This window comes from Pleurodeles waltl, chromosome 11, assembly GCF_031143425.1.
Source record: "Pleurodeles waltl isolate 20211129_DDA chromosome 11, aPleWal1.hap1.20221129, whole genome shotgun sequence".
In the NCBI taxonomy this organism is placed as follows: Eukaryota; Metazoa; Chordata; class Amphibia; order Caudata; family Salamandridae; genus Pleurodeles; species Pleurodeles waltl.
In genome coordinates this window covers 489,543,254-489,570,576 of record NC_090450.1, presented here as the reverse complement: position 1 = coordinate 489,570,576, position 27,323 = coordinate 489,543,254, and positions in this window count along the sequence as shown.

Here is a 27,323-nt window from a genome sequence, read left to right as displayed (position 1 = left end):
TCGCGCATTGTTGTGGGGTTTGCTGATATTGGCTATAAGTTTAATTTTAAGAAATCTAAGATTGCCTTCCTCTGCGTCATTTTCCTGGGATATGAGTTGTCGAGTGAGGGCAAGAGCTTAGCGCCACATTTTTTGGAGAAATGTGCTTTATTGCAGCCTCCTAATACGGTTCGGAAGCTCCAGTCATTGTTGGGGTTTCTGAATTTTGGCAGAACTTACATTCCTGATTATGCGACGCGTATAAAACCCTTATACGAGTTGATTCACCCGAATTTTTCTAGTAGATTTTGGACGATTGAACATACACACATACTACGAGAATTACAAAGTGATCTCTTAGCAGTTAAACACTTACACACACGGGACAATAAGAAACATTTAGTCATCAGGGTGATACCTGGGGCTGTTGGGTTTACTTATGTCACCTTTAATGAGGGGGAGACAGTCCTGATTGCATACAAGTCTCACTTGTATTCTGCTGCAGAACAACGTTTTGCACAGACTGAAAAAATTCTCACTGCAGTACAGATGGCTGTTATTAAAGAAAGACCGCTAGCCCAGGGCCAACGCATTATTGTCGTTTCCCCAATTCCGGCCTTAGAGGCAGTTACGAAAGCGAGTGTTCCAAATTCGAAAGCTTTGCACCCGCGATGGATACAATGGGCTACGTCTTTGACAGCCACTGATGTAGATTACGTATTTGACCCTAAACTGCAGACTCAAGAATTTCTTCAATATGAGATGGAATACCCTGTTCCTGCTGGTACGTTGCCTATTGACCAATATCAGGTGGTCATGTATACCGATGGCTCTGCGCAACCAGCGGTTGGGACTAAACAACAGTATTCTGCTGCATGTGCGGTGGTGAGCGGCACTATGGAGGGGGAAGTGTTCTGCCCCCGACATACTTATACTAAAACCTTGGGAGATTGCACGGCACAGGTGGCTGAGCTCAAAGCTCTATTGTTAGCATTGGAGCACGCGGATCCGGCGACTTTAACCTTGCTGGTCTGTGACTCCTACTACTGTGTTCAGTCTTTCAACGAATATCTACACTATTGGAAGATGAATGGGTTCAGAGATTCTAAAGGCAACACCATTAAACATAAAATGTTGTGGGGTAAGGTTGCGGATCTGAAGGAAACGCTTCCTAAAGTCCATGTTGTGCATACACTTGGACACCAGCGCGTTGGAATACACGTTGCTGGGAATACTTTGGCTGATGGAGCCGCGAAATCGGCAGTGGCTGTCACCACTGTGGCCGCAGTGACTCGTTCGAGTACCAAACCAGACACAGAAATTTCGGCTGCCATAAAGGCTACGGTTGATGGCACGCCCTTTCCTAAAGGATTTCCTTCAAAATATAGTTACTGCTTGAATGGTGCGCTGAATGCTACTGTTACAATTCCAGGCATTGGTGTACGTGAAATTCCCAATAAAATTGAGAGACCTCGATTGATTTCTGCAGCACATGAGGGGGTGGCTTCTGCACATGCTCGGGTGGCTGCCATGATTTCACTTTTACAGGCTCGTTACTGGTGGCCTGGTCTCTATAAAGAGACGAAGCAATATGTCCTTTGTTGTGACGTTTGTCAACAAATTAAAGCATCGTCGGCTAGACGCCCGCAGCAGACGCCCCTTCTGATTTCAAATAGACCATTACAGTGTGTGTACTTGGATCATTGTGGTCCGCTGACACCAGATAGTGCATACAAATATATATTGGTTGCTGTAGATTCGTGCTCCAGATTTGTGTGGGTCTGGCCACAACGCTCGGCTGACGCTCGAACTGTTATTAAAGATTTGCGCATCTTTGTCGATATATTTGCAGTTGCGGCTTTTCATTCGGACCAGGGCCCTGCTTTTGCCTCTAAGGCATTCAGGGACACCATGGCTTCGTTGGGGGTCCAACTCCAATTCTCGTCTCCATTTCATCCCGAGGGAAATTCTGTCGTGGAGCGTTTAAATCGTGATTTAAAGCAGTCCTTAACGGCCAGAGTTATAGGTACGGGTCGTGGTTGGCTAGCCCACCTATATGGAGTACACAGAGCACTTAATAACTTGCCTAGGAGGTCACTGGGGGGTCGTACTTCATATGAGTGCCTGTTTGGAACATGAATGTATGTTCCTGATCTAGATGGTCCTGGTGTGGAGGCGTCAGATACGCCCTTTGACATAAATGATCGTGTCACTGTTTTGCAGGATTTACAACAATTCCGTGAAGATAACTCTTCTGCCAGTGCTGCCTCCTCAGGAATTAAGGATGAGCCAGTAACACCTACTGGTTGGATACCCAAGATTGGGGATCTGGTGCGTGAAAAGGTCGCAGTTAAAAAATAATTTGGTCCTTCTTATCGAGAACCTGTCCCTGTGTTGGGGGTGAGCGGCACGAGAACTGTGATTTTACCGCCGCTGCGAGGGGCCAAAGGAAATCGCTTTGTTTCCATTGATAATGTCAAGTTACAACATGTGGCCGATTCTGCACAGCAGACCAAGAGGGACACCCAGTAGTTCCGGAATCCCTCTCACTACTGGGGAAGAAGTCCCGCTGCAGGTGATTTTCACCGACACTGTTTCCTCTCCGAGCTTGGGGAGGGTGGATGATGATCTTGCGATTGTTCCACCGACGGCGATTAATATGGAATCTTTTGATCAAATTGCTGTACGTTCCACTGACGTTTCTGAACATGTGGTTTATAGTGTGCCACGGCGAGAGCCTCCATCTGCTTCTTTGTTCACAGTTGCACCTTTTGCTAGAACTGCTTCTGGTTGCTTCAACGACGCTGATAATGATGTGTCCGGCTCCTCGTCCTCGATGTCTTCTGTCCACGACGGCTGCTGGGTTGGCTTAAACGCACATATTTTGTTTTTCCTTGGAACTATTTTTGGCTGTTTTTGGCCGTAATTACTCTTTTATTATGGTTGGGATTTGTGGTTACTTTTTTTCTGATAATACATGGTCATTTTCTTCCTGATCGATCTGACATTGAGCACGTGGAGACTGTGTTAAAACCGCATTTTTCGTCTCATATGGTTCGAAGAGACTTGTCCACTGTAAACATTTCTGCAATACCAGTTCCGGATGGAATTGTGTGGGATAAAGTAATGTTTGATATATATGGTCCCACTGAATTGATTCAAATACCGTATGTCCTCAAATTATCAATGAATGATATTGTTATACCTGGCATTGTTTCTGATGATTGGGATGTGAAGACAGTTGATTCTATGCTAATGGATTTGCAATATTATACTGTCTATGACGATGATGATGCTAACCAGTTTAGAGATAATCATGGTGACATGTTTTGTTACAACTATTATGGACACCACTTTATTCATAAAGCTAGTAGCCCTAAGCCCATGTTTAATTATGTGCAATGGGAACATTGCTCGACTCCTGCACAAGGGAGTTCGAAAACGTATTATGATAAATTTGCATATTTTTCTGGGCATGATCAACGTAATGCTAAGTCCTACTATTTTAAAGTTGCACCGTATTCTAATAAGCAAATGTTATTGACCGATATTAAATTACTGTATTCCAATTTGTTTGTATCTAAACTTTCGTGCGAGGGATATGAATACTGGTTTAAAACTGTTGACTTGAAGAGTGTTTGGGGTTCGAAAAATTGGCAAATGCGAGGCAGAGACAGGTTATTTAGAGCATGTATTATCCCTGTGCAGATGATTTTCCTCAATGACACAGTACAACAGACTAGCTGTTTGGGCTTAGCGACAATTAGGGAGTTGACTTTGCCTAGTATACCTGTCCCTTCTAAATTAAAAAATTGGCAGCACTATGTGAATGCTACTTTTAGTGACTTTACACATTGGGTCCAGAATGGTACGCTTAACACTTCATCGTTACATCCAGGCAGGTGGTTATTATGGCCTGTAGACACTAATGTGTGTCATCAACGTTTTGTCACCTCTTCAGGGGGGTTCAGGACTAGTAGGGCAGACCCTCGTTACGTATCACCAGAACATGCTGATATTATAACTACATACAGTGTGGGGAAGCTTTGTCAGCAATGGTTGAAGTCATCCACGCTGGATGCAGTTAAGTCACATCTCACTTTACTGTCTAATGATACTGATTTACAAGATTTTTTGTCAGGTCCCAAAGTACCACGGAAGAAAAGGTTCTTATACGAGGTTTATAATGAGATTTGGAAGCTTTCACAACAAGAGGCTGCAGCCCGGTTGAGGCAGATTGATCAGGAAAATCTGATGCAGACTTTGTCTGTTGTTGATAATGGCATGCATACCCTTTCTGACCGTGTTTACACTATTGACAGCATTGTTTCATCTGCCATTGACATTATTAAATCGGACATGTCTTCTTTATATCATGGGCAGAGTCAGACGCGGTCCATCATGCAGCTGGGTTGGACTCTTCAGACCTTGAAGGCGGGTCGCGTTCCATGGCAGCACGTTCGTGCCAGAGAGATCTTTATCTCTTTTAATTTGACTCGTCAACAACAACTGATGGCTAAAAAGGAAGCAACATATGTTATGTTAAATATTGAGAAATTAGAGAAACTGCCTTTCACGGTAGCTGAGATTCAGTTAGCTGAATGGTTGATTCATGGGGTTATTAATTTGCCTATCTCTACTTTGCAATTTACTTCTTGTTTGAAGCACATTCCGGTGGGTAGATATGAACTATTGGGAGACAGTTACATACACGAGGTGTGGGACCTTCCCTTTCAGTACAGATGTGTTAATGGTTTGAAGGAGGTTTTTCTTAGCGGCAGCGAATGCGAAGCTTCTGTCAGCCATTCAATGGTTTGTAAACAGCTGTCCTTGCACGGGGCGTGTAACGCTTCAATTGCTAACTTAGCTTGTTATCTGAAGGGAGTTCCAGTCCCGGTTATTAAAAACATTTTCCAGGTGCTTTCTAACGGCAGTTAACAAGGCTGTTACGTGCTGCGGGAATGTGTTGTTTCCCCCCACTCAATTTAGGGAGGTAGCGGACATCTGGCCTCATATTGCTACTTCCAAGGTTGATTTCGACAAGTTGAGTCGGCTAAAAGCTTTATTGTTTCAAAAGCATGTGGCCCTTACATCTGCTAGCGAGACCTACGCACTTCAGGTGGCAAGGTCATTGGCGGAGATACAGTCCCTTCTGAATACTAACTTTCCGAATCACTTCGGTGAACTTGTGGGACGTATATTTAATGCATCCAGCACTGCTGGCATTGCAAATTTTTTCAAAGTCGTTGGTGTTGGTTTTGCTCATACCTTGTCTTCCATATTCGGTTTGATACCTTGGCTATACATTCTACTGTATTTTCGTAAGCATTTTTGGGGGTTTCCCGATTACTTTGGCTTTATTGGCTGGAGTTTTGCTGTTGTTGCTATTTTTTCGCAATGGCTGTCCCGTCACAACGAGATCCTGTATTGCTGCTCCCGTCAGCGCAGCTGTGTCGTGAACGCATGATGCAGCATTTTGGAGCGACTCTCCTGGGACATTTGGAGTGTGACTGGTCTCTGTCATTCAGACCGGTTTTGGATTGTGTGCAACCCGTGTTTCGATGCCTTTGGTGCTCGTTTGAACATGCACTGGCTCTCTGTCTCTCATTGCAGCGCCCTCCAATGGTCGATACTGATCTGTTGATGTTCCCGATTAGGGCTCATTCCCAGACTTGTGCACTACGGATGCGCTTGCTTCGTGAGGCAGTTTATGCGATTCCCTTCCTGGAGGAAGATGGTATTGTCTCTTTCATAGGCCCTGCATGGGGTGCCGCCCTGAATGGTTTTGGGGCTTTGGATCACACCTGCTCCATGGTACTTTGTGGCGTGGATCTTCCGAAATTGACATATATAGAAGTGGAGGACCTCCTGCGTTCTATTGCTTCTATCTGACGATTGGATTTTTACAAAATTGACACTATATTGAATTTCGCTTTATGATCACATGTTACCTAAATTTATGACTTTGTTGTCTTCTCACCTTGTCGAAATAATTGTTTTAGGTATTGTTTATATTTAGGGCATCCTTTTATATTATTAGAACCACTTGCTACTGACAAGTGGAGGGTGTAGTGTGGTTAGTTTTACGTATTCATTGCGCTTTAGCTTCAGGCTTTAGGCCTTTGTGCACTTTGCCCTGAATATATTTTATTCATTTGTTGACAGCTTAGAGCCTCTGTGCACTTTGCTCTACATGCTTTTTATTAGGCTTCGTACTGTTATTTTTCAAATAGCCAGTTCTACGGTGTTGTTTTTTATTCATATCACACTGTTTTGCCTACTTCAGCACTGGAGTTCTCCATAACATATTTACTCTGTGCTTCAGTCAAGGATACAGTCTGGTACATTGCCGATAGACGTGGTAGGAGTTTAGACTTGGCATTCCTTCTTAGGGACATTTTGTGATCACGATGACATGTTAGTTATAAAATCACTTCCTTGTCCCAATACACGCAAGAGGGAGATTCTGACCAGGGAACCACAACTAGACGCTGACTGCCTCGTTGCAGATGCTGAACCAAGATCACAGGTCTTTGCTCAGGTATGAGGGCTGATGTCTCCACAGTGATTCTAATAGGCAAGCTAGAAGCTTAACATGCTGTGCTCTAAATAGAACAAGCAGAGGGAGAGTAGAAACTGTTAGACAATATGATAGCTTTGTTCTTATGTTTTACTCTCCTGGTGACTATTTCAATCCTACTGTGTTGTATCGTTCTGGTTATTGCAGCTCACGCCTTAATATCTAAAATACAGTCGTTTTATTAAAAACATTATATAAAACTTATACTGTCTGTCATTTGTATATGAGATCATATTGGAAATAAGAGAGTTGGTTTGGATCTGAGTAACCACGACTTCCCTGAGAAGTTCCAAAGATGTCATGCGCTCGGCTGCCGAATCATTCCTTCCACATGGGAGAAATGAGGCACTGCTAGTTAGCCGGAGCAAAAACCGGATTCAGGGTGACAGAGTTCTTTACACGTGGGTCAGACTCAGTCCCCCACACCGTTATAGATCCTGCTACCTAGAAATCCAGTAGTCTCATTTAGAATAATGAGAGCCCACGCGACACAGTGTTGCAGGCCCTTTCCCGCTGGGCCGGCGGGCGCTCCCTTGGCGGGCGCCTGCCGGCCCAGCGGGAAAGTCTGAATGGCCCCCGCGGTCTTCTGACCGCGGAGCGGCCAATTGGCGGTCCAAGTTTGACGGGCGGCAACCGCCGCCCGCCAAACTTAGAATGACCCATAGTGTCATTTACGATTGATATAATTCAGTCAGATGTCCTGTTTATACCATGGACAAAGTCAACTGTGTTCTATTATGCAGCTTGGTTGACGTTACAAACATTGAAAAATGGACGTATTCCATGGAGATACATTAACAGTAGTGAATTGTTTGCTGCTTTTAATTTATCCGAGCAACAACAGACAATGGCTAAAAGAGAAGCGAGTTTCACCATGCTTCATATAGAGAGGTTAGAAAAGTGACCTTTTACGATAGCGGAGAGTCCTTTGACTGTCTGGCTCCTACATGGCATTATTAATCTGCCCATATCCACCTTTTGTTTTTCGAAATGCCTGAAACATCTTGCCGTAGGCAGGTATGAGCGTCTGGGCGATAGCTATATTAAGGAAGAGTGGGAGTTACCCTTTGATTACAAATGTCTGAACGACGAAACAGAGGTCTTTCTTAGCGGAAGCGAATGTGAGACTACTGTTAGTCATTCAGTGATCTGCAAGCAGGTGTCCCTTCACGTCCACTGCAATGCGGGGGTCGCAAACTTGGCCTTCTTCCTGAAGGGTACTCCCGTCTCTTTGGTTCGACCAGCATTTCATGTACTTTCCAATGGCAGTTTTGTGGTGCTGAGCGATCAGAGCTGTTGCAGTATGTGACCGGGAATTGCCTACACAATTTCGGTCTCTAAGGTCGTTATGTGTTGTGGACATGTTTTATTCCACCCCACACAAAAGATAAAGGTATCAGAAATATGGCCTCACATTGATACTATTAATGTAAATTATGACAAGCTGATCAGACTGAAGGCGCTACTGTTTCAGAAACAGGTCGCATTGACATCCGCTAGAGAGACGTATGCTCTCCAGATTGCGAGATCATCAGCCGAGATACAATCCCTATTAAATACCAACTTCCCCAAGCACTTTGGTGAGCTAGTATCCAGGATTTTCAACTCCTTGAGCACTACTGGGATTGTCCATTTCTTTAAGGCTGTCGGGTTGGATTTGTGTCAGCCTTCCAGACTATCTTTGGAGTCATCCCAACAGCATCCATTCACTATTTTCAAGTATGTTTGTTGGCTTTCCTGTAATTTTGCCATTATTTGGCAGAATACTACTGCTATTTTTTCTGATTCGCAGTGGTTGTTTCTTTACAGCTACATGGAGCCGCTGCCACCAGCACAACTGTGCCGTGAACTCATGGTTCCTTGCTGGAGGAACTAGAGTGGAATTGGTCGTTGTCATTTAGACCACTCCTCTGGTGTGTGCAGCCTGTCTTCCGCTGCATATGGTGCTTCTTCGAACATTTGCCAACAGTGTGTCTTGCTGTCATGCCAGTGCCTCCTGTGGACCAAGAACTGCTGATGTCCCCGATGAGGGTTAATACACAGTCGTGCCCCTTGAGCCTAAGGCTGCTCCGCGAGGCCTCTTTTGAACACTCTGTGTTGACTGAGTTGGCTCTTCCTTCTACGGACAATGGCACTAATGCAGGTGGACCTAGACAAGAGACTACTGTGCACTTTTGCTCCGTGAATCCAACCGCCCAAGTGATCGATCCTACATCAGACGATTTGGTCTCATTTTTTGATGACTTTAGTTGATGGCTTTAGAGCTAGCCTTCAAGATCATGACTATAGTTCCACACAAAAATGATTGGAATTATTTTTCTTTTTTTTACCAAACTAACTTCCAAGGTATGATTCTCACTTTGGCCTACTGTGCTTGTCATGGTTGACTTTAAATCTCTTTTATATGTTTTTAAACATTTAATTTTAACTTTGTTTTTTATGTTTCACTTTTAGTCCAGAGCAGCTTTTTAGCTTTTTAGATTCCCCCACCTTTGGTGACATCTAGTAGTGGCATCATACTTGTTACTGCAATGGGGAGGGTGTAGTGAATCCTAGTTTGTTTTAATGGGATTACAGGAGTTAGCTTAGCCTTTGGCTTGCAGACTCGTGCCCCGTCACCTAGTGACTCTAAACCTACTTAGCTTGCTCTGTCTTAGCCCATTTATTTAATTAATTCTTCTAAGTTGGCTGCCTTGTTTATAGTTAGGCCATTTTGTTTAGCTTTATGTTATCAGTGCCACCGCGCTAAGGCGTCAACTCATGCAACAAAGACAAACAAACTGTAGGTGTTCACATTCAAAATTACTGTCCCAAGAATGCTGTGTTATCTATTGTTTGGGAACAACCTACGTCAGTGGTCCAAGTAGATCTGTATAAATACATCACACTTTAGACAGATAATCATAGGGATTCTAACCAGATACCATTGCTGCTATCGATGCTGCACGTCGCCTTGACGCTTACCCGGACTTTGTGTTCCTTCGGAGTCTGAGCCCTCATTCCAAGGTAACAAGGGTTGGGGTCTCCTTCTAGGGACATGGCATTCGCAGATTAGGTTTAACATACCCAGCTCCCCTCTAGGTAGGTTAGGCCTATTATGATAGGGTACTAGGACATATTATACACTTTGTTTTTTCATGCTATCGCAAGATGTTGGGGGTCTTCATGATCATGACTAGCGTCTTTACTATTTTATCTCTTGCACTGTTCATTATCCTAATCATTGCAGCCCATGTGATGTACAGCAGATTGTATTAAATAAAAACTATTGAAACATTACTGCATCTTCGTTATTACCTGTGTTTGGTTGAGACATAATGTATCTGTGAGAAAGGGGTAATCTCCGATTAACCACGACACTCCCTGAGATGTCATACTTCTGAGTCTGAGTAAAGGCTGCCACAAATCACCTTTAACTGTTTGGGTTATTGGTGAGGTACTGCTAGTGAGCCGGAAGGGTTGGGACTGCAGTTGCGACTTGTTGTAGGATAGGCATAGTCGCCTACAAACATAAGTACTGTCATCCTTGAATCAGAAGTCTTGCCCAGATCAAGAGTCCAAACTACGACACTCTGACTCAAGTAAATGCGAGACCTATTGCATTGCAATTCTTGTTACTTTATAATTACTTTAGTGTTACCCAGGGCTCTCAAAATCCACTCCACTACTCGCATTTGAGAGTCTTATTTGATCAGGTCGAGCTATTTTTAATACTTACTTGTCCCTTCTGGCCAGTTGACACTGAACAGGTGTTTTGTTCAGTTGAAAAGTGGAGGGGCAATAAAAGATGCCTTTACATCTTGTTGGTATGTCCCATTTGCTCTCTGTTCAAAGACAGAGGTCAAAAGACAGTTTTTCTTACAGTTAATTTTCCTTCTGACTGCAGAGTTCAAGGACTTTGGAAGGTGAACTATGTGACCTGCTGCTTAGAATGTAAAATAACAAGATATAGGGTGTCAGGGTTTTCCTAACACCCAACATTTAATTGACTTGGTCAACTGTGCAAGCATTTCAAAATATATTTCAGTAGTTGTGAAAGCCCTTTTTTATATTTCAGTGTGATGAAATAATATTTTAATAGGATGAAAAAAATCAATACTTTACATGTTGATTTGCAAAGAATATGTTTTCCGAAACCCAATTTTCACAAATTGTTAATATACTATATAATTTTTTCAGTAAAGCTGCAAGTTAGTGGAGAGGTTATGGATATTTCTTGAAAAAGTATTGTGTGTAGATGACAATATGTTACCACATCATGGTTTAGTAACATATTTATTAAAGTTGAGTGCTTAAACAAACTGAGAAACACTCCCGCCCTGATGGCAATGTTGTTAGTAAATTAAAAGAAGTCTGAGTTTATGTGGGCTAGACGTCATGGGTATGTGGGCAAGATTTTTGTGATGCATGCAGCAAACTTTAGTCTACTCAATCAAACAAAAGAGGTTTTTTTTGCACCACAGAAATGCTGAGCTCACATATTTGAAGGTGCAATCATATGTGAGCATTAAGAAAAAGGCGACTCTGTAAACTATTTGCCTAGGATCACATAATTTGAGACCTGTTTACGGGTCAAGTACATTACAGTTAGGTCGAGTAGATTATTTAAGTTACTCGACCTGCAGGTCTAGTAACATTTTTATGATTTTTCGAGCCCTGGTGTTCTACAGCTCTTGTTGTTTTTGATGTGAGCACAGGGCACAACTAAGCATTTCAGTTCCTGCCTCCTACTGATGATGTTGTGAATTCCTTTTGGAGAGGTCTTTGTTTATTAGATTGCTGCCATTTCAGAGCATACAGGATTTTGTTAATTTGAAATTGCTCTTTATAAATCTATCCTCTTTTTAATATGCACTCTTTGAAGTACATGTATAATTGCAGTCCTGTATGTCAAGCTAGTTTTATACCTGTGAACCCTGTATGTCTGTGTGCCCTGCTTGGATGGTTTTCTAGTTTGCTTTTGATGCTCTTGAATGTCGGGCTTACATAGACATATAACTAATATATTATTAATTAGACCTTGCCATTTATTCCAATTTCATTATCTAATGTATCTATCTGCATCTTTATGTATTTCTGTCCTTGCAACCCTGGCTGCCTCTAAGCATGGCTCATGGACCAATGGATCACCCCACTTCAGCCACTGGCTGACTTAACTATAAGTTACACCATGCTGCCCTTTCAGAAGGGGCACATTCACACACAAGTAATGTGTGCTTTTTTTGAGACCAACAAAAATATTTTTGTTTTTAGCCAATGTATTTTTTTCCATATTAATGATGCCCGGCAGCTTCCTCAATATTAAAGATTTACAAAAACCATGACAGAACAAAGCAAAAATTGTCAAAGCCAAACGGGCGGACAGCCAACTTCAGACCTATTAGCATTGACAATGCTTGGTTCTTTATTGTTTTTAATTTGTGATTGCATTACGCAATATGAAATCTGTCAGCTTGTTGCTCGAATCGAGGGTACAGTATATGTCTAAACAGTTACCTAATTCACACAATTATAATAATTCTGTCTGCCTTTCTAAGGTGTTTGCATATTTCAAACCATGTTCCCATCATGAGAAGTATAACTGAGGCACATTGCTTTCTTTCATTTTGCATGTTTCTTCTCAAACATTCCTTATCAATAAACGCACTACAAGTTCTTACAGGTAAAGACATTACATCACTTTAAAACACATTAAAATGTTTACACAGTTACATATGTTGTAAGTAATTAATACTATTTAATTACAGTAATCTATTAAACAGCTGTATCGATTAAAAAAATATACTTTAGCAGGTTAAGTGACAAACCGAATTATGTTTCTGCTTTGCTACATATTGCTTATTTAGGAATGTTAATAATATTAAAAATAAATTGACTTCCTATAAATAACTCCCCTTTTAATGTACAATTCACTGGCCCTCCACATGAAGCTCTTGATGTGATTTTCAGACATTAATTGATATTACCTCTCAAGCTACAGATTAGCGAGAGGCTCACGTGGGGATAGACATACAAAGTATATGTTTACACACTTCACCAGATTATTCTACTTAACCCACTCCTTTCATTAGTTGCCTCACCCAAACTTGACTGGACTTAAAGTTGCAAGAAATGTTGTTTCCCCATTGTCAATCAGCGCTGCCCTTGTCCTGAGTGGCGCTGGGGAAACTCAGCAGCAGCTTCCTGGCAGTCTCAAATCTTGCAGTCCCCATTACTGTAAGTCTCAGGTGAGCTTCTGGACGGGGGTAATGAGATAGCGTATAATGCTAATTGCAGGCAAATTGTAAGCAGCAGCTAGAAGTTCTCGGTGTTGGACGGGAAAACATTTTTTTGTTCCATTGTAATTCACAAATTTGCACTCTCCTAGTCCTGGTGTATCTGGTTAGGAAAGAGTGTAATCTCTTAGGATACAACCCAGAAGTGGCTTGTGCCCTTTAGGCAGTTTGTCAGATGAGAAACAATACTGGCTTACTGCCTACACAGATCACTATTGAGGAGTGCCTGCTTCCTCTTTTTAACTTCCCTCTGCGTAAGGATGCTATGCTTTGCTAACAAGAAAATCCACCAGCATGAGAATTCCCCTGGCTTTTTTCTAGCATTTGTCTTCTGGTTAGCGTGATAAATGTGGCTTGATCTGCCGCTGACTCATCTGCCACCTCTCTTATTTATTTGATTTTTAATGTGCTAACATGATGCAAAGGCTGGTTCTGAAAGCAAGAAAGAAAGGGAAACTCTGTGGAACATACAGACTAAAAGAATGTACAGAGCATGGTTCGGTAATTACGAAGAAGGAGCTAGGGATGTGCTAATATCTGGTGAGCTATTACAAGTTGAAGAGGTCCTACTCCAACACAAGGTGAAGTTGATCAAATGTTATTGTAAAAGCTTTGTCCTCAATAGTTTTTCGAATAATTGTAACCACCGATGAAAGGGTCCAAAACATTTCACAGTATGGTACTAACCTAGGATGAAAGAATGCAAAACATTTCAAAGAATGGTACCATGATTCCTCACTGTTTTCCTATAATTATTATTCTTTCTTTTTTCAATTTTTGGTGTGCACTGAGTGGTCAGTATAGGCAGGTTGAGTGGGCTTTGTTTTTTGAATGAGTTGAACATGTTGCAAATAACTTTAAAAGTAATTATTTGTTTGATTGCCATCCTGTGCAGCTGTTTCAGGGTAAGGTTAATATGATTGTGTCTCCTTGGGTGTAAAGCAACGCTAAATACTCCATCCTCTAAACTTCCTAATTTTCTTCTTGGGAGGCCCAATTTACACTATAATTCAATTATAGTATTTGGGCTCATGTGATTTCAGTCTTGTGGTTAATTTCAAGTAAGACAAGGACCCTTCTAAATCTAATAAGCTGGAGGTTGATGCTCTTCAAAGTGAGTTTTATACTTGAAGGATAGCTTATTCTCAAACCAAGGTTTTTTTTAATTTTCTTTATTGGTAAGCTCTCGTGGCCATTCCAATCTGGAAAATAAGATTGTGATGTTTCCTATGATCAGAGTTGCTGTTTTGAGGCGTAGGAAATTTTTGTTCATGCAAAAGGATATATGTCTGTAGCTATTCATGAGTATTTACTTGTGAGTAGTCTGCGTCCTTTCAAAATTATAGTTGGTGATAGGAAAATTACTGCAGCTAGAGGTCACATGTAGATTTTGAAGAAAAGTAGCAAAACAGTAGTTCCCCGGAGAAAGCTAAGTGTAACAGGTTTGATAGTTGACGTGACATTGTTGATTCTTTCATGCTGGATAGTCTTTTAAGAAGGATTAGATCTAGAATTGAAGATGGTCAGTTTCAGTCTGTTTATAAGTATGTTGTGATTAATGGTGTTGTATGCCGCCCTAAGTCTAACAAGATGAGTATTTTAGATTGACTATCTTCGAGGGCAGATTGAAGGGCCTCCACAATGTCTGCTAAAGTGGTTTCTGTACTAATGTACCTTCGGAACCCAGAGAGGCTTGCCATAAAGGATGTTGTGTGCTTCCACAAACTAGGGCAGCTGTTTTGTTTCTTCTTCCAGGACTTTCTACAAAGTAACTGAAGCATGCATATTATGCACCTTTACTCTCAATGGTAATCTGAATAAAAGGAACCATACTAATCTGACAAAGGTAAATCATTCGTACTTGAGTAAAAAAATCATGTGAACCAGTGAGAACAGCGAAATCCATAAGCAGTATACACAGCTGTATCCATCAATACTGTAGAAGTAAAATAGTTTATATATAAGTTTGATTTAGTTAGCATAAATAGGCAGCATTAACGAGAGTGCTGGTCACACTGTAGAAAAGTGCATATTTATTTGTTGAGCAGAAGTTGCACACATTTTTATGTATTTGTTTTCCTAAAATGACTTGAAATTCAGCTGCAAATGATGGTTTTTGTTCTTGTTTTCAGACTTAGCTCTAGCTTCATATGGAAAGCATGTACTTGTGTTGCTGCATTGCAAGGCTGTGAGCGACACCTTCATTGTTGGGAAGGTGCAGAAGCAGCAAATATTTATTTTCTCGTGTTTCTGCATTAGTAAAACATACAATTTTTCGTCTGTGGAACAAATTATATATATATGTGTTGTTTTGAAATTAATAATGTGATTGTTACTGTGCAATTAACATTTTTAATGTTGCCTCTCTGCCTAAAATCATGTTATGAATTTGTGTATTTACTTTGTGTAGACCAATATAAAAGACATGCTTTTTGGGAATAAGCCAGATTATTGTTATTTTTTTTTTAGACAAGTCACATATTTACTTCTCAACTTGCCTGTGTGTTGCTTAGAGAGGACTAGATGCTTATGGTCCTTTCTGTATTAAGCCCTAGTCACCATTGACCAGAATAGTATCTTTTATATGATTGCCATTGGGTTTGGGGACAGGATGAGATGACCATTGCGTCTGTTGGATCTGGAATGCCAAATTAGTGCAAACATGACAGATCTCCTAGTACATGTTACAATTCCAACCCCAGCAATGGATTGTGAAATTACCTTGGGCCTGAATACAACTTTGGTGGAGGGGGTTAATCCGTCCCAAATGTGACCGATATTCTATGGAACTCGTAATACGGTGGGTGGGATATCTGTCACATTTGGGGCGGATTAACCCCCTCCGCCAAAGTTGTAATCAGGCCCCTTGTCTCAATCCCTAAATTTGTAACAGGATTACAAGAGGACAGTAGTATAATGAGATTAGAGGCCATAACTTTGCAGCATGAATCAATTCAAGTGAACAAATAGGCTCTGTATAAAAGCCAAATGGCAAAAATGCAGGTCTGATTTCTTTGGCTTTGGAATCCAAAATCATTAACCCTTGGACTTTTCTGTCCCCAGTATGAGACTCCCAAAGTGTTATACATTCATATTCACAAGTACAACCTGAAAACCTTTATCATCTCCTGAGAGTTTTTTGGTGATCCCAAGAAGTTAACATTGTTCCTGACTCACTGTGTGCTGCATTATCTATGTATAATGTTCCCCAGTGACAAATTCGGAGTAGGCTTTGCAGCAGTGGGAATGCTGCCAACTGGAGTATTTCATTAGTATAATGCAGTGATCCGTTGTTGTATAATTATTTTCCACCTTCTGCAAACAAATGTGAAAGCTGATAGAAAATCACTTGCACTTTCCTTAAATATTGAGTTTCTGAAATTGAAACAGGGACTTCAAGACTGAGGGTCTAGTTTTGAGTTTGGCAGACTGGAATAACTGTGTTAGGGTGATGGAGTCAAGTACTCTGTTGCCCTGAGAGAGTACCCTCCCTCCAAATTTAGAGATGTCCGCCACTCCTGCAGACATCTCTTGCATAGGTAGGAACCCCCATGTTGGCAGTTCCTGTCAGTGTATTGAAGGTTTTGCAGCCAGTTCTATCCGCGTAATGGAGCCATATGGCAAATTTTTGATCTGTTTGTTTGTTATTTTGAAAACAAAATCCCAAAACAGGATTTTGTTTTTGAAAATAAAAAAGCATATACCCAATCACATGGGAGTTTTCTCCCATAGGGTGCGTGTCATTTTGCTGTTTTCACTGCACCTTATCGCCAGGTTTTACCTAATGCTTACAAAGTGAAAACCTGCCATTTATAAGCCCACTCTAAATTGGGCAGGATTACAAATGGTAAAACCTCAGATGGCTAGTTCTCTGTCAGAGAGTCGGAGGTGTATGTGGGTAGTGGAGATGGAGTACTCTCTGCCTGCAACATAATGAGGGTCCGCCGGCGGGCAGACCGCCAGTTTGGCAGAGACAGTGCTCAGTTGCTTTTGCAATGAAGTATCCGCTCAGCCAAACTCTAAATCAAGCCCTCATTCCCTTATTTAGAGTTTGGTGGGCAGAATACAAATCTTGGCCAATATCCTATCTGCAGTATTAAAAGTGCAGTAGGCCATAATGGGGCATCCACCTCTTTTGTTATGGAATATTCTGTCCAGCAAACACTGAATAAGGCAATTATTAAGTTAAATAACTATCTTTAATTGCCTGGTAGTTGAGACTGAGGCCCTCATTACAACTTTGGCGGTCCGAGGACTGCCATGGTGGCGATGCGGTCGCACCACTGCCGGTGGAGAAGACCGTCATATTATGACCATGGTGATGTTCCCAAAAGAACACAGCCAAAACACTGCCAGTGCAGGTGGACCGCTGTGGCCGACGGTAGGCATCTCCAGGCAGGCGGACACCACATTCCCGCCGACCATATTACAACCCAGGACAACCCCACGATTTCCTGGGCAGTCTTATCGCCACAAAAAGCCTGACTGAACCGAGCAACATAAAAGGAGACACTCACCTCCAGGAACACAGACACGTCCGCAGCTGCCATGAAACCCGGACTGGAAGTCTTCCCACTGCTCCTGCTGGCCATACAACTCCAGAACCAGCGATGGCGACAAAGACAACACCCGTAAGTACACACATTTAGCACACACTGGAGGGAAGGCCACGAGTACACACCAACACACAACCCTGACACAGCTAGCCATGCCCACACACACACATGCAAATATCCACAACTCACAAACACATCTATATACACACTCACACACAAAAAAGACACACCACGTCCAACATACACGTGTCATACACACACCACATCGCACACACCCACACACACCACCGCCACTGCCAGACACAACACACTGAGTCTCACAACCACAACACCATCGCAACCACAGAAACGCATTGGCAGAGAGGCACAAAGCACACCCCCACAGGAAAAAACATTTAGCCAGCAACACCTAATAACAGCACACAACCAATACTAACAATAACACTGCCAAACAACGTGTCACATCACACGCCACGTCCACCCAACACACAAAGTACATCACAGATGCAGCACAACACACACACCACTGCCACACAATACCACACAACACAACATTTCACAAGTCCATAGCACAACTCACCCACACAACTCATGCTGCTACACAGACACATCACATACACAGAAGACACACAGCAAATCGCACATACACAACAGAGAAGGAAAGGCAGTACAAAGTTGTAAACCTCGACACCAACAGATGACTGGTGCAGATATATTAAAATAAAGGTCCCATCATTAAAATTTACTATATACAACATACATAATTAAATACAATAAAGAGATACAATAAAGATGTACAAATTATTTAAATAAATATATACTAAGGGCCTCTAATGTACAAAACAAACTGCATACTGGCCAGTCCAAAAGTGTCCATGGCCCCAGGCACACTGGGCAGAGTCTCAGGCTCCAACTTGACTCCTAACTGCTAAGTGGCCTCCACAAGGTGCGGGTTTAGGAGGGGGGTCCTTTGGTTTGGGATTGGGTTGGGGGTCCCTAGGTTTGGCTTTGGGAGGGGGTCCTTCACTGTGGCTTTGTGAGGGGCCTCGTTAGATTCCCCTTCATATGGCCCTTTGGAGGAGGGCCCTTGCCTTTTGGGGGGGGTGGTAGTCTTTGCTGGGGAGGGGAGGGGCATGGGCAGTACCAGGGGAGCCATGGGAGGACTGGGAGGTGGAAGGACTGGGTTTGGGGAGGACATGAGGGCGCTTTGGGGAAACAGGGATAGGGTCAGTGAGAGGGAACAGGGCAAACTCGTACAGGAATATTTTTTTAGGGACACAAGGGTGGTCATGGGAAAAACAGGTGGGAGTGGAGGGAGAGGGAGTGGTTGAGAGGTGTGTCTTGGCAGGTGCCTTGGGTGCAGGTGCATGGGTGGATGCCATCCATGCGTGTGCTGGGTGTCTGTTGGGTGTGTGAGTGCGGGAGTTTAGGTGTCTTAGGAGGAGGAGGGAGGAGATGCAAGGAGATGACAGGGTGGATGTCTGAGTGTCTGTTGGGGTGGTTCCTGCAGGTAAGGTGGATGTGCTGCATGTGGTGGTGTCGGTAGTAGTGGCGAGTACACATGTGGTGAATGGCATGGATTTATGTGGGTGTGCTATGGTGGTGACGGTGGGCATGAGGGGACTTGTGGATGGATCTGGGAGTGTTGATGTGGTGAAAGCAGGTGTGAGTGGTGTAGTGTCTGTGAGGGAGAAGGTGGGGGGAGTCTGTGTAGGGAGTGGATGTTGTGTCTGCATGTGTCTGTTGTCTGTATGCATGGTGGTGGTGGGACTTGTAGTGCCTGTGTTTGTCTTTGCGAACCATGTCTGTAGAGGTGGATGAATGCTGGCCTGACTGTGTGCTCTGGATGGGTGTGGGGAGAGGGGTGTGTGTGATTGGGCACAGGTAGCTGGAGGGCAGCGGAAGACGAAGGGACACTGTCTGCCGTCAACGAGGAGGCCAGAGCCTGAAACGATCTCTGCAGACCAGTCAGGGTACCGTGAATGCCTTCCAGGCAGGTATTAGTCTGCTGCATCTGTGATGCCAAACCCTGGATGGCAATCACGATCGTTGATTGTCCGACAAAGATGGACCTCAGGAGGTCAATAGTCTCCTCATTGAGGGCTGCAGGGCTGGCGGGGGCAGAGGTGCCTGCGGCGAAGGAGACGCCTATCCTCCTGGGTGAGTGGGCACGGGCAGCTGGGTGGGGAGATATAGGGAGGGCGGTGCTGGTAAGGATGGTGTCTGACAAGAATGGTGCTGGGCTTGTCCCAGATGGGTCTGCCACTGCCAGGAAACATCCATCGGAGGAGGAATCAGAAGAGGATGTTGTAGATCCGGTCTCCCAGGTGGCACTCCCTTCGCCCTCCTTCCCACTGGTCCCCTCCGCTCCGCTTGTATCAGCCTCCTGGGTCCCGTGGGCTGCTGCTTCCCCACTCGCCGGTGTCCCTTCTCCTTTGTCTGATGATGCTGATGCACACAAAGACCGAGGGGGAGGGATTGTGGGAGAGAAAGAAAGGGGTCAATACCTAGACATCATTCACACAGACTGACAACCAAAATATCTGCTGGTATGCCATGCCATTGTATGCCTTTACATTGAAATGCTCAACTTTAGGAAATCAGAGGGGAAACGGAAGCTATGTGTTCTAATCCAACTAATGTGGGAACATTGGCACCTTTGATTGCATGGAGGGTCTTACAATGCACAGTAGCACAGTACTTGACACACAGCCCATTGTCGTTTACATAGACCTACCCTTTACTGTCTACTCTACCGATTCCTGCATGGCAAGGTAGCATGCCAACAAATCCATAAACAATGTGGCCAGTAACATTTTGTGCCCTGCATCCGTCTACACCTACAGTCTGAGTAGCTGATTGAGATCACACCAATTACCTCTGTAATAGTGACAGGTTAATAGTGATGGCAATGCCGTGACGGCTCAGGTATACTGATGCTGATGGAAGGAGCTGGTCACCCAAAAGATGAGAAATGTCAGGAGACAATATCCAAAAATCAAGTTCCTACCCTCATGATTCACCATCTGCATGGTACTGGCACACATAACTGATACAGTTCCTGCCAGGGTGGCTCATACCCATATCCGATGTGCAACTACCAATGATCTACAAAACATCTACCCACTAGTAGGCTACCCAAACCCATATATGCCTACCATTAGGGATGTGTGAGTCTGTACTTACCCCATTGTTGCTGCTGTGCTGCCCTCAAGCGCCCATCCACCTCAGGGTAGGCCACCGCCACAGTGAGGGCCATTAGGGGGCCAGGGCCCATCGGGCACCCCTACCTCTTTGGGAGGACTTCCCCAGCCAGGCCTCTGCGGTCTTCCAGGTCCAGCATCTCAGGTCCTCCCACCGCTTTCTGCAGTGGGTGCTCCACAGGGCATGGACCCCCAGGGTTCGCACTTGCTTAGCGATGGCACACCAAATCCCCTTCTTCTGATGGGGGCTGACCTGCATGGGTGACACAGACAGAAGGAGAAAGTCATGTAAAGTGGCATCACACCAACAGCAGTGGACTTCACACATCAGACACATTTTATGACCACACAAACATGTCTTTATGGCACTTCTGCACCGACTCCTTTGCCATCTGCATGCATTGTCTGTGTGCGTCGTCTCCACGCCTTTCATCCCCACACACATCACCATCAGACAGGACAGGAACATTGGACTCACCTGCTGTTCTGGTGCCCCATACAACTGTACATACAGGAGTAGGACCCCGTCCATGAGCTCTTTCAGGTCCTCCTGGGTGAAGGCAGGGGCCCTTTCTCCTGCAGGATGTGGCATAATGGCTCCCAGAGACAGAACACAATAGCTCAAGCAGTGGAGGTCCTGCTTGCACAAGTGTCAGGAGTCAAGTGAGCTATGCTGCACAAAACGGCGGACACGGCCGCCACGTACATTACTGTTACCCCCGGAGGTGACCATCATTGGCCCCAGTCTGTCATAGGCAACAATGTTATCCAATGAGAAGTTGCATGGCGGTTGCTACTGCCTACCACCATGACAACTAACAACGGCGGAATTAGGTTACTTCCATCTGTCCTGTGCTTGCAGGACAGGCGGCTGCCATTTTACATGTAGCTAGTGTATTGTAGGTGAATGATAAGTGTGTCATGTATGATTTTTTGTGACATTTGCATAGATTAACCATCTTCACACATCAAAGCAAGGTTCACACGACATTCATGGATAGTCAAGTGAGTGTACTGATAACTATGACACGACATGTGCAGTCGCTTGCTGCCTCGTAGACAGCCTAACCAAATGTGTCTTACCAAGCTACATGTATAGTGTTAGGTGGCATGTGAACTCTCGACATCAAAATGTGGCTTTTCCTCTCTCTCATTTCTAGATACCATGCAATGGTCAGAATGAGACATGCATGGGTGTACCGGCACCTGGTCGACCTTGCTACCCTGGAAGAGAGACACATCATTCAGACCTATCGTCTGAACCATCAGACCATCATGGAACTGTGTACCCAGTTGGAACCAGATCTCTTGCCAGCCATCTATAATCCCTATGCCATCGCTCCCACAGTGCATCTGTGCTAAACTCCCTTGCTTCAGGCTCGTTCCAGATGACAGTAGGCTTGGCAGCAGGGATGTCACAGCCTGTGTTCAGTATAGTCTTGAACGATGTACTGTCTGCTTTACTCAAACACCTGCACAGCTTCATCAGGTTCCTCCAATGTGCGTATTTGGCCACTGTAAAATCTGAATTCTATGCTATAGCACATGCCCTCATGTGATAGGGGCCGTACATGGCACCCACATTGCTTTGGTTCCTCCCAGGGTCAATGAACAAGTGTACATGAACAGAAAAAGCTTTTACTCCATCATTGTTCAGGTGGTGGGTTTCGCTGACCAGTACATCTCACAAGTGATGGCCAAGTTTCCAGTATCTGTGTATGAATCCTACATCCAGAGGAACAGCAGTGTCCCTCACATGTTGGCACAACTACAGAGAGAAAGGTCCTGGCTCGTAGGTATGTGTCCAATAATATGTGTACAACTGTAATGACACCTCTCTTCACATTCTACCCTGTGTCTCTACTGGTATTGTGATCGGTCCAACCTTTCTGCACACACGTGCCTTTGGCTATCCTACCCTTCTGTAGCTGCTGACACCAGTGAGATGTCCAACAACCAATGGTGAAAACTGTTTCAATGAGGCACACGGCAGGAAGAGGCGTGTCATTGAGAGGACCATTGGCCTGCTAAAGGCCAGATTTCAGTGTCTACATGTCTCAGTAGGTGCCCTGCTCTACTGACCACTGAAGGTCTGCCAGATCGTAGTTTCCAGCTGTATGCTACACAATCTGGCTCTGAGACATCACATACCATTACTGGATGTAGAGGAGGTGGCAGGTGGACCTGTGGCTGATGATGGTGACATAGACACTGACGAGGAGGTAGATGATGAGGATGTAGCTGACCCTAGGACAGAGTTGTAGGAGGCTGACCTGGCTTATAGTGGGTACTTTGTGGTACTTACACCTAGTGCCATGTCCAGCTATCCCTTATTAGTAGATTAGAGGTGTTCTAGCAGCCTAGGCTGATAGAGGTAGATATAGCAGAGCAGCTTAGGCTGAATTAGGAGACATGCAAAGCTCCTACTATACCACTTATATCAATCACTTAGTACTATATCATAAGAAAACATAATACTCAGTGTTACTAAAAATAAAGGTACTTTATTTTAGTGACAATATGCCAAAAGTATCTCAGAGGATATACTCCCTTAGGAGGTAAGTAATATACACAAAATATACACACAGAAACCCAAATCAGGTAGGTAACAGTTAGAAAAGTAGTGCAAACATTGTAGAACACAATAGAATGCAATAGGGAGAAGTAGGCCTAGGGGCAACACAAACCATATACTCCAAAAATTGAATGCGAACCACGAATGGACCCCAGGCCTAGTGTAGTGTGTAGAGGGTCGCTGGGAGTGTAAGAAAACACTAAGGGTGTCCAAGATACCTCACCCCAAGACCCTGAAAAGTAGGAGTAAAGTTACCCTACTACCCCAGAAAAACAGTAAAGTCGAGATAGGAGATTCTGCAAGGACAACAACTGACTGCAAAGCACTGAAGACGGATTCCTGGAGCTGAGGACCTGCAAAGGGAGGGGGCCAAGTCCAAGAGTCACGCAAGTGTCCGGGGGGGTAGGAGCCTACTAAACCCCGGATGAAGGTGCAAAAGGGCTGCCTCCGTGTGGAAGAAGGCAAAGATTCTGCCACAACAGAAGGTGCCAGGAACTTCTCCTTTGGCGTGCTGGAGGATGCAGAGCTGTTTCCACCCAGAAAGGCCGCAAACAAGCCTTGCTAGCTGCAAGAGTCGCGGATGAAGGTTTTGGGTGCTGCCAAGGCCCAGGAAGGACCAGGAGGTCACCCCTTGGAGGAGGAGACAGAGGGGGCGCTCAGCAACACGGTGAGCCAACGCAGAAGCAGGCAGCACCCGCAGAAGCACCTGAACAGGCACTTAGAAGATCTGAGGACGACGGTCGACTCAGAACAACAAAAGAGGGTCCCACGACGTCCGAGTCCAATTCAGTGAGTTGGGCAATGCAGGACGGATTGCTGGGGACCTGAGCTAGGCTGTGCACAAAGGATGTCTTGCAAAAGTGCACAGAAGCCCGAGCAGTTGCAGTTCATGCAGTACACAGGATTACTGTCTGGCGTGGGGAGGCAAGGACTTACCACCACCAAATTTGGACAGAAGGACCACTGGACTGTCGGGGACACTTGGACCCAGCTCCTGTGTTCCAGGGACCGCGCTCGTCAGGATGAGAGGGGACCCAGAGGACCGGTGATGCAGAAGTTTGGTGCCTGCGGTGGCAGGGGGAAGATTCCGTCGACCCACGGGAGATTTCTTCTTGGCTTCCAGTGCAGGGTAAAGGCAGACAGCCCTCAGAGCATGCACCACCAGGAAACAGTCGAGAAAGCCGGCAGGATGAGGCGCCACAATGTTGCTGGTAGTCTTCTTGCTACTTAGTTGCGGTTTTGAACGCGTCCTGGAGCAGTCAGCGGTCGATCCTTGGCAGAAGTCGAAGAAGGAAGTGCAGAGGAACTCTGGTGAGCTCTTGCATTCCTTATCTAGTGAGATACCCACAGGAGTGACCCTAAATAGCCCTCAGAGGAGGATTGGCTACAGAGAAAGGTAAGCACCTATCAGGAGGGGTCTCTGATGTCACCTGCTGGCACTGGCCACTTAGAGCTGTCCATGGTGCCCTCACACCTCTGCATCCAAGATGGCAGAGGTCTGGGATACACCGGAGGAGCTCTGGGCACCTCCCCTGGGAGGTGCTGGTCAGGGGAATGGTCACTCCCCTTTCCTTTGTCCAGTTTTGCACCAGAGCAGGGCTGGGGGGGATCCCTGAACCGGTGTAGACTGGCTTATGCAAGGAGGGCACCATCTTTGCCCTTCAAAACATCTCCAGAGGCCAGGAGAGGCTACTCCTCCCAGGCCCTTCACACCTATTTCCAAAGGGAGAGGGTGTAACACCCTCTCTCAGAGGAAATCCTTTGTTCTGCCTTCCTGGGACCAGACTGCCCAGGCCCCAGGGGGGCAGAAACCTGTCTGAGGGTTGGCAGCAGCGGTTGCTGCAGAGAAAACCCCGGGAAGTTAGTTTGGCAGTACCCGGGCTCAATGCTGGAGACCCTGGGATGCATGGAATTGTCCATCATGGACAATTCCATGATCCTAGACCTACTACATGGCCATGTTCGGAGTTACCATTGTGACGCCAAATATAGGTATAGACCTATATGTAGTGCACGCGTGTAATGGTGTACCCGCACTCACAAAGTCCGGGGAATTTTCCCAGAACAATGTGGGGGCACCTTGGCTAGTGTCAGGGTGCCCACACACTAAGTAACTTTGCACCTAACCTTCACTAAGTGAGGGTTAGACATATAGGTGACTTATAAGTTACTTAAGTGCAGTGTAAAATGGCTGTGAAATACCGTGGACGTTATTTCACTCAGGCTGCAGTGGCAGTCCTGTGTAAGAATTGTCTGAGCTCCCTATGGGTGGCAAAAGAAATGCTGCAGCCCATAGGGCTCTCCTGGAACCCCAATAGCCTGGGTACCTAGATACCATATACTAGGGAGTTATAAGGGTGTTCCAGTGTGCCAATGATAATTGGTAAAATTAGTCACTAGCCTGCAGTGACAATTTTAAAAGCAAAGCAGAGAGAGCATAAACACTGAGGTTCTGGTTAGCAGAGCCTCAGTGACACATATCAAACACACTGACAACATAGGGTTTTCACTATGAGCACTGGTCCCTGGCTAGCAGGATCCCAGTGAGACAGTAAAAACACCCTGACATATACTCATAAACAGGCCAAAAGTGAGGGTAACAAAGCTAGAAAGAGGCTACCTTCCTACAAGAGTTGATCCAACAGTACTTCCAATGGTCTACAGGTATGTGTCAAGTGTCTTGTATGTGAACTGTACTCTTGTCTGCCTTGTGGCATAGCTCATCCTGGTGTGTGCCATCAGTGGAGGTGTTAAGTGCAGCTATCCTTCTGCGTGGGTGTGAGAAAGCAGCCTCTTTCTAGCATGGTTACCCACACTTTTGGCCTGCTTTTGAGTGTGTGTCAGTGTGTTGTACTGTGTCACTGGGATCCTGCTATCCAGGACCACAGTGCTCATAGATAAAAACCTATATGTCTAGACAAAAATATCTTAGAGGCAATACTCCTTCTGGAGGTAAGCATTATACACAATATATACACTAGAAACCAAAATCAGGTAAGTAAATAGTCATAGAATAGTGCAAACAGTAGAAAATACAATAGAGTGCAATAGCCCTAGGGGCAACACAAACCATATACTATGAAAGTGGAATGCGAATAACGAATTCCACCCTAGGCAAGTGTAGTGTGTAGAGGGGTGCTGGGAGTGTAAGAAAAGAGCAAAGGTAAGTAAAACACTCCACCCCAGAGCACAGGAAAGTAGGAGTAAAGTACTACAGGTTTCCTCAGGACACACTACAAGTCATAATAGGAGATTTTGCGTGAACCAAGCAAGACTGCAATCATCATCATCATCAACACATCGCTTTATTCGGTTAATATAAACCATCAAAGCATAAATCACACAATACGAGAATAACATTTTAAATCATAAATATCTTACATTCAAAAATACATGAAAGGCATAAAAACATAAATACTAAACTCAAGGAGGTATTTCTCTTCACACAGTGCATAACTACCTAAACCTTGTTCCTCAAGATAGCCAAAATATCATCTAGCGAACTAACACCCTAATCATAGGGCCTCATAATAATCAAAAAGATTTTTTTAACTGGCAAATTCGTATATGCCATGCAGCCGCAAGGAACTTGCTAACTGCACAGAACAGGGGGCAGGATGTGTCCCTCATCATAATCCTTAAAGCATCTATACAACATCTGATCCCCATGTTCTTGCAAACTGGACGTAGCCAACTCTGAAGAGCAATCCTATATGCTGGGCATATGAACATAAAATGCACAATGGTTTCCGGAGAAGTGCTACAACTCGGGCATAAATCAGTTCTCGGAGCAGAATCCCGCCTATTGCCAAAAGATTTAAGAGGTAGGCATCCATATCTGAACTGAATATACAAACTCTTGCTTAATGGATCAGTAATAAGATCCATAAACAGTTCAAAACACGGATGCCACTTGGTGTCAAGAAATTGAGAAGTCAATCTGCCATGAGACAAATGAAGCAAGTGGTTTCCTCTGACATACTCCCAATAAGCTGTTTTTAGATGCTTCTTCTGCTCTTTCCTTAAGTTGTAAGGATGGCTCCAGTAGTTACTAAGACCCAGAATGTAAAATCATTTTGATATGTGTTTAAACCAAGGAATAGTAAGCACGTTAGGTCTGTCTAAAATATCTTGGATGGATTCCTTATATGTGAG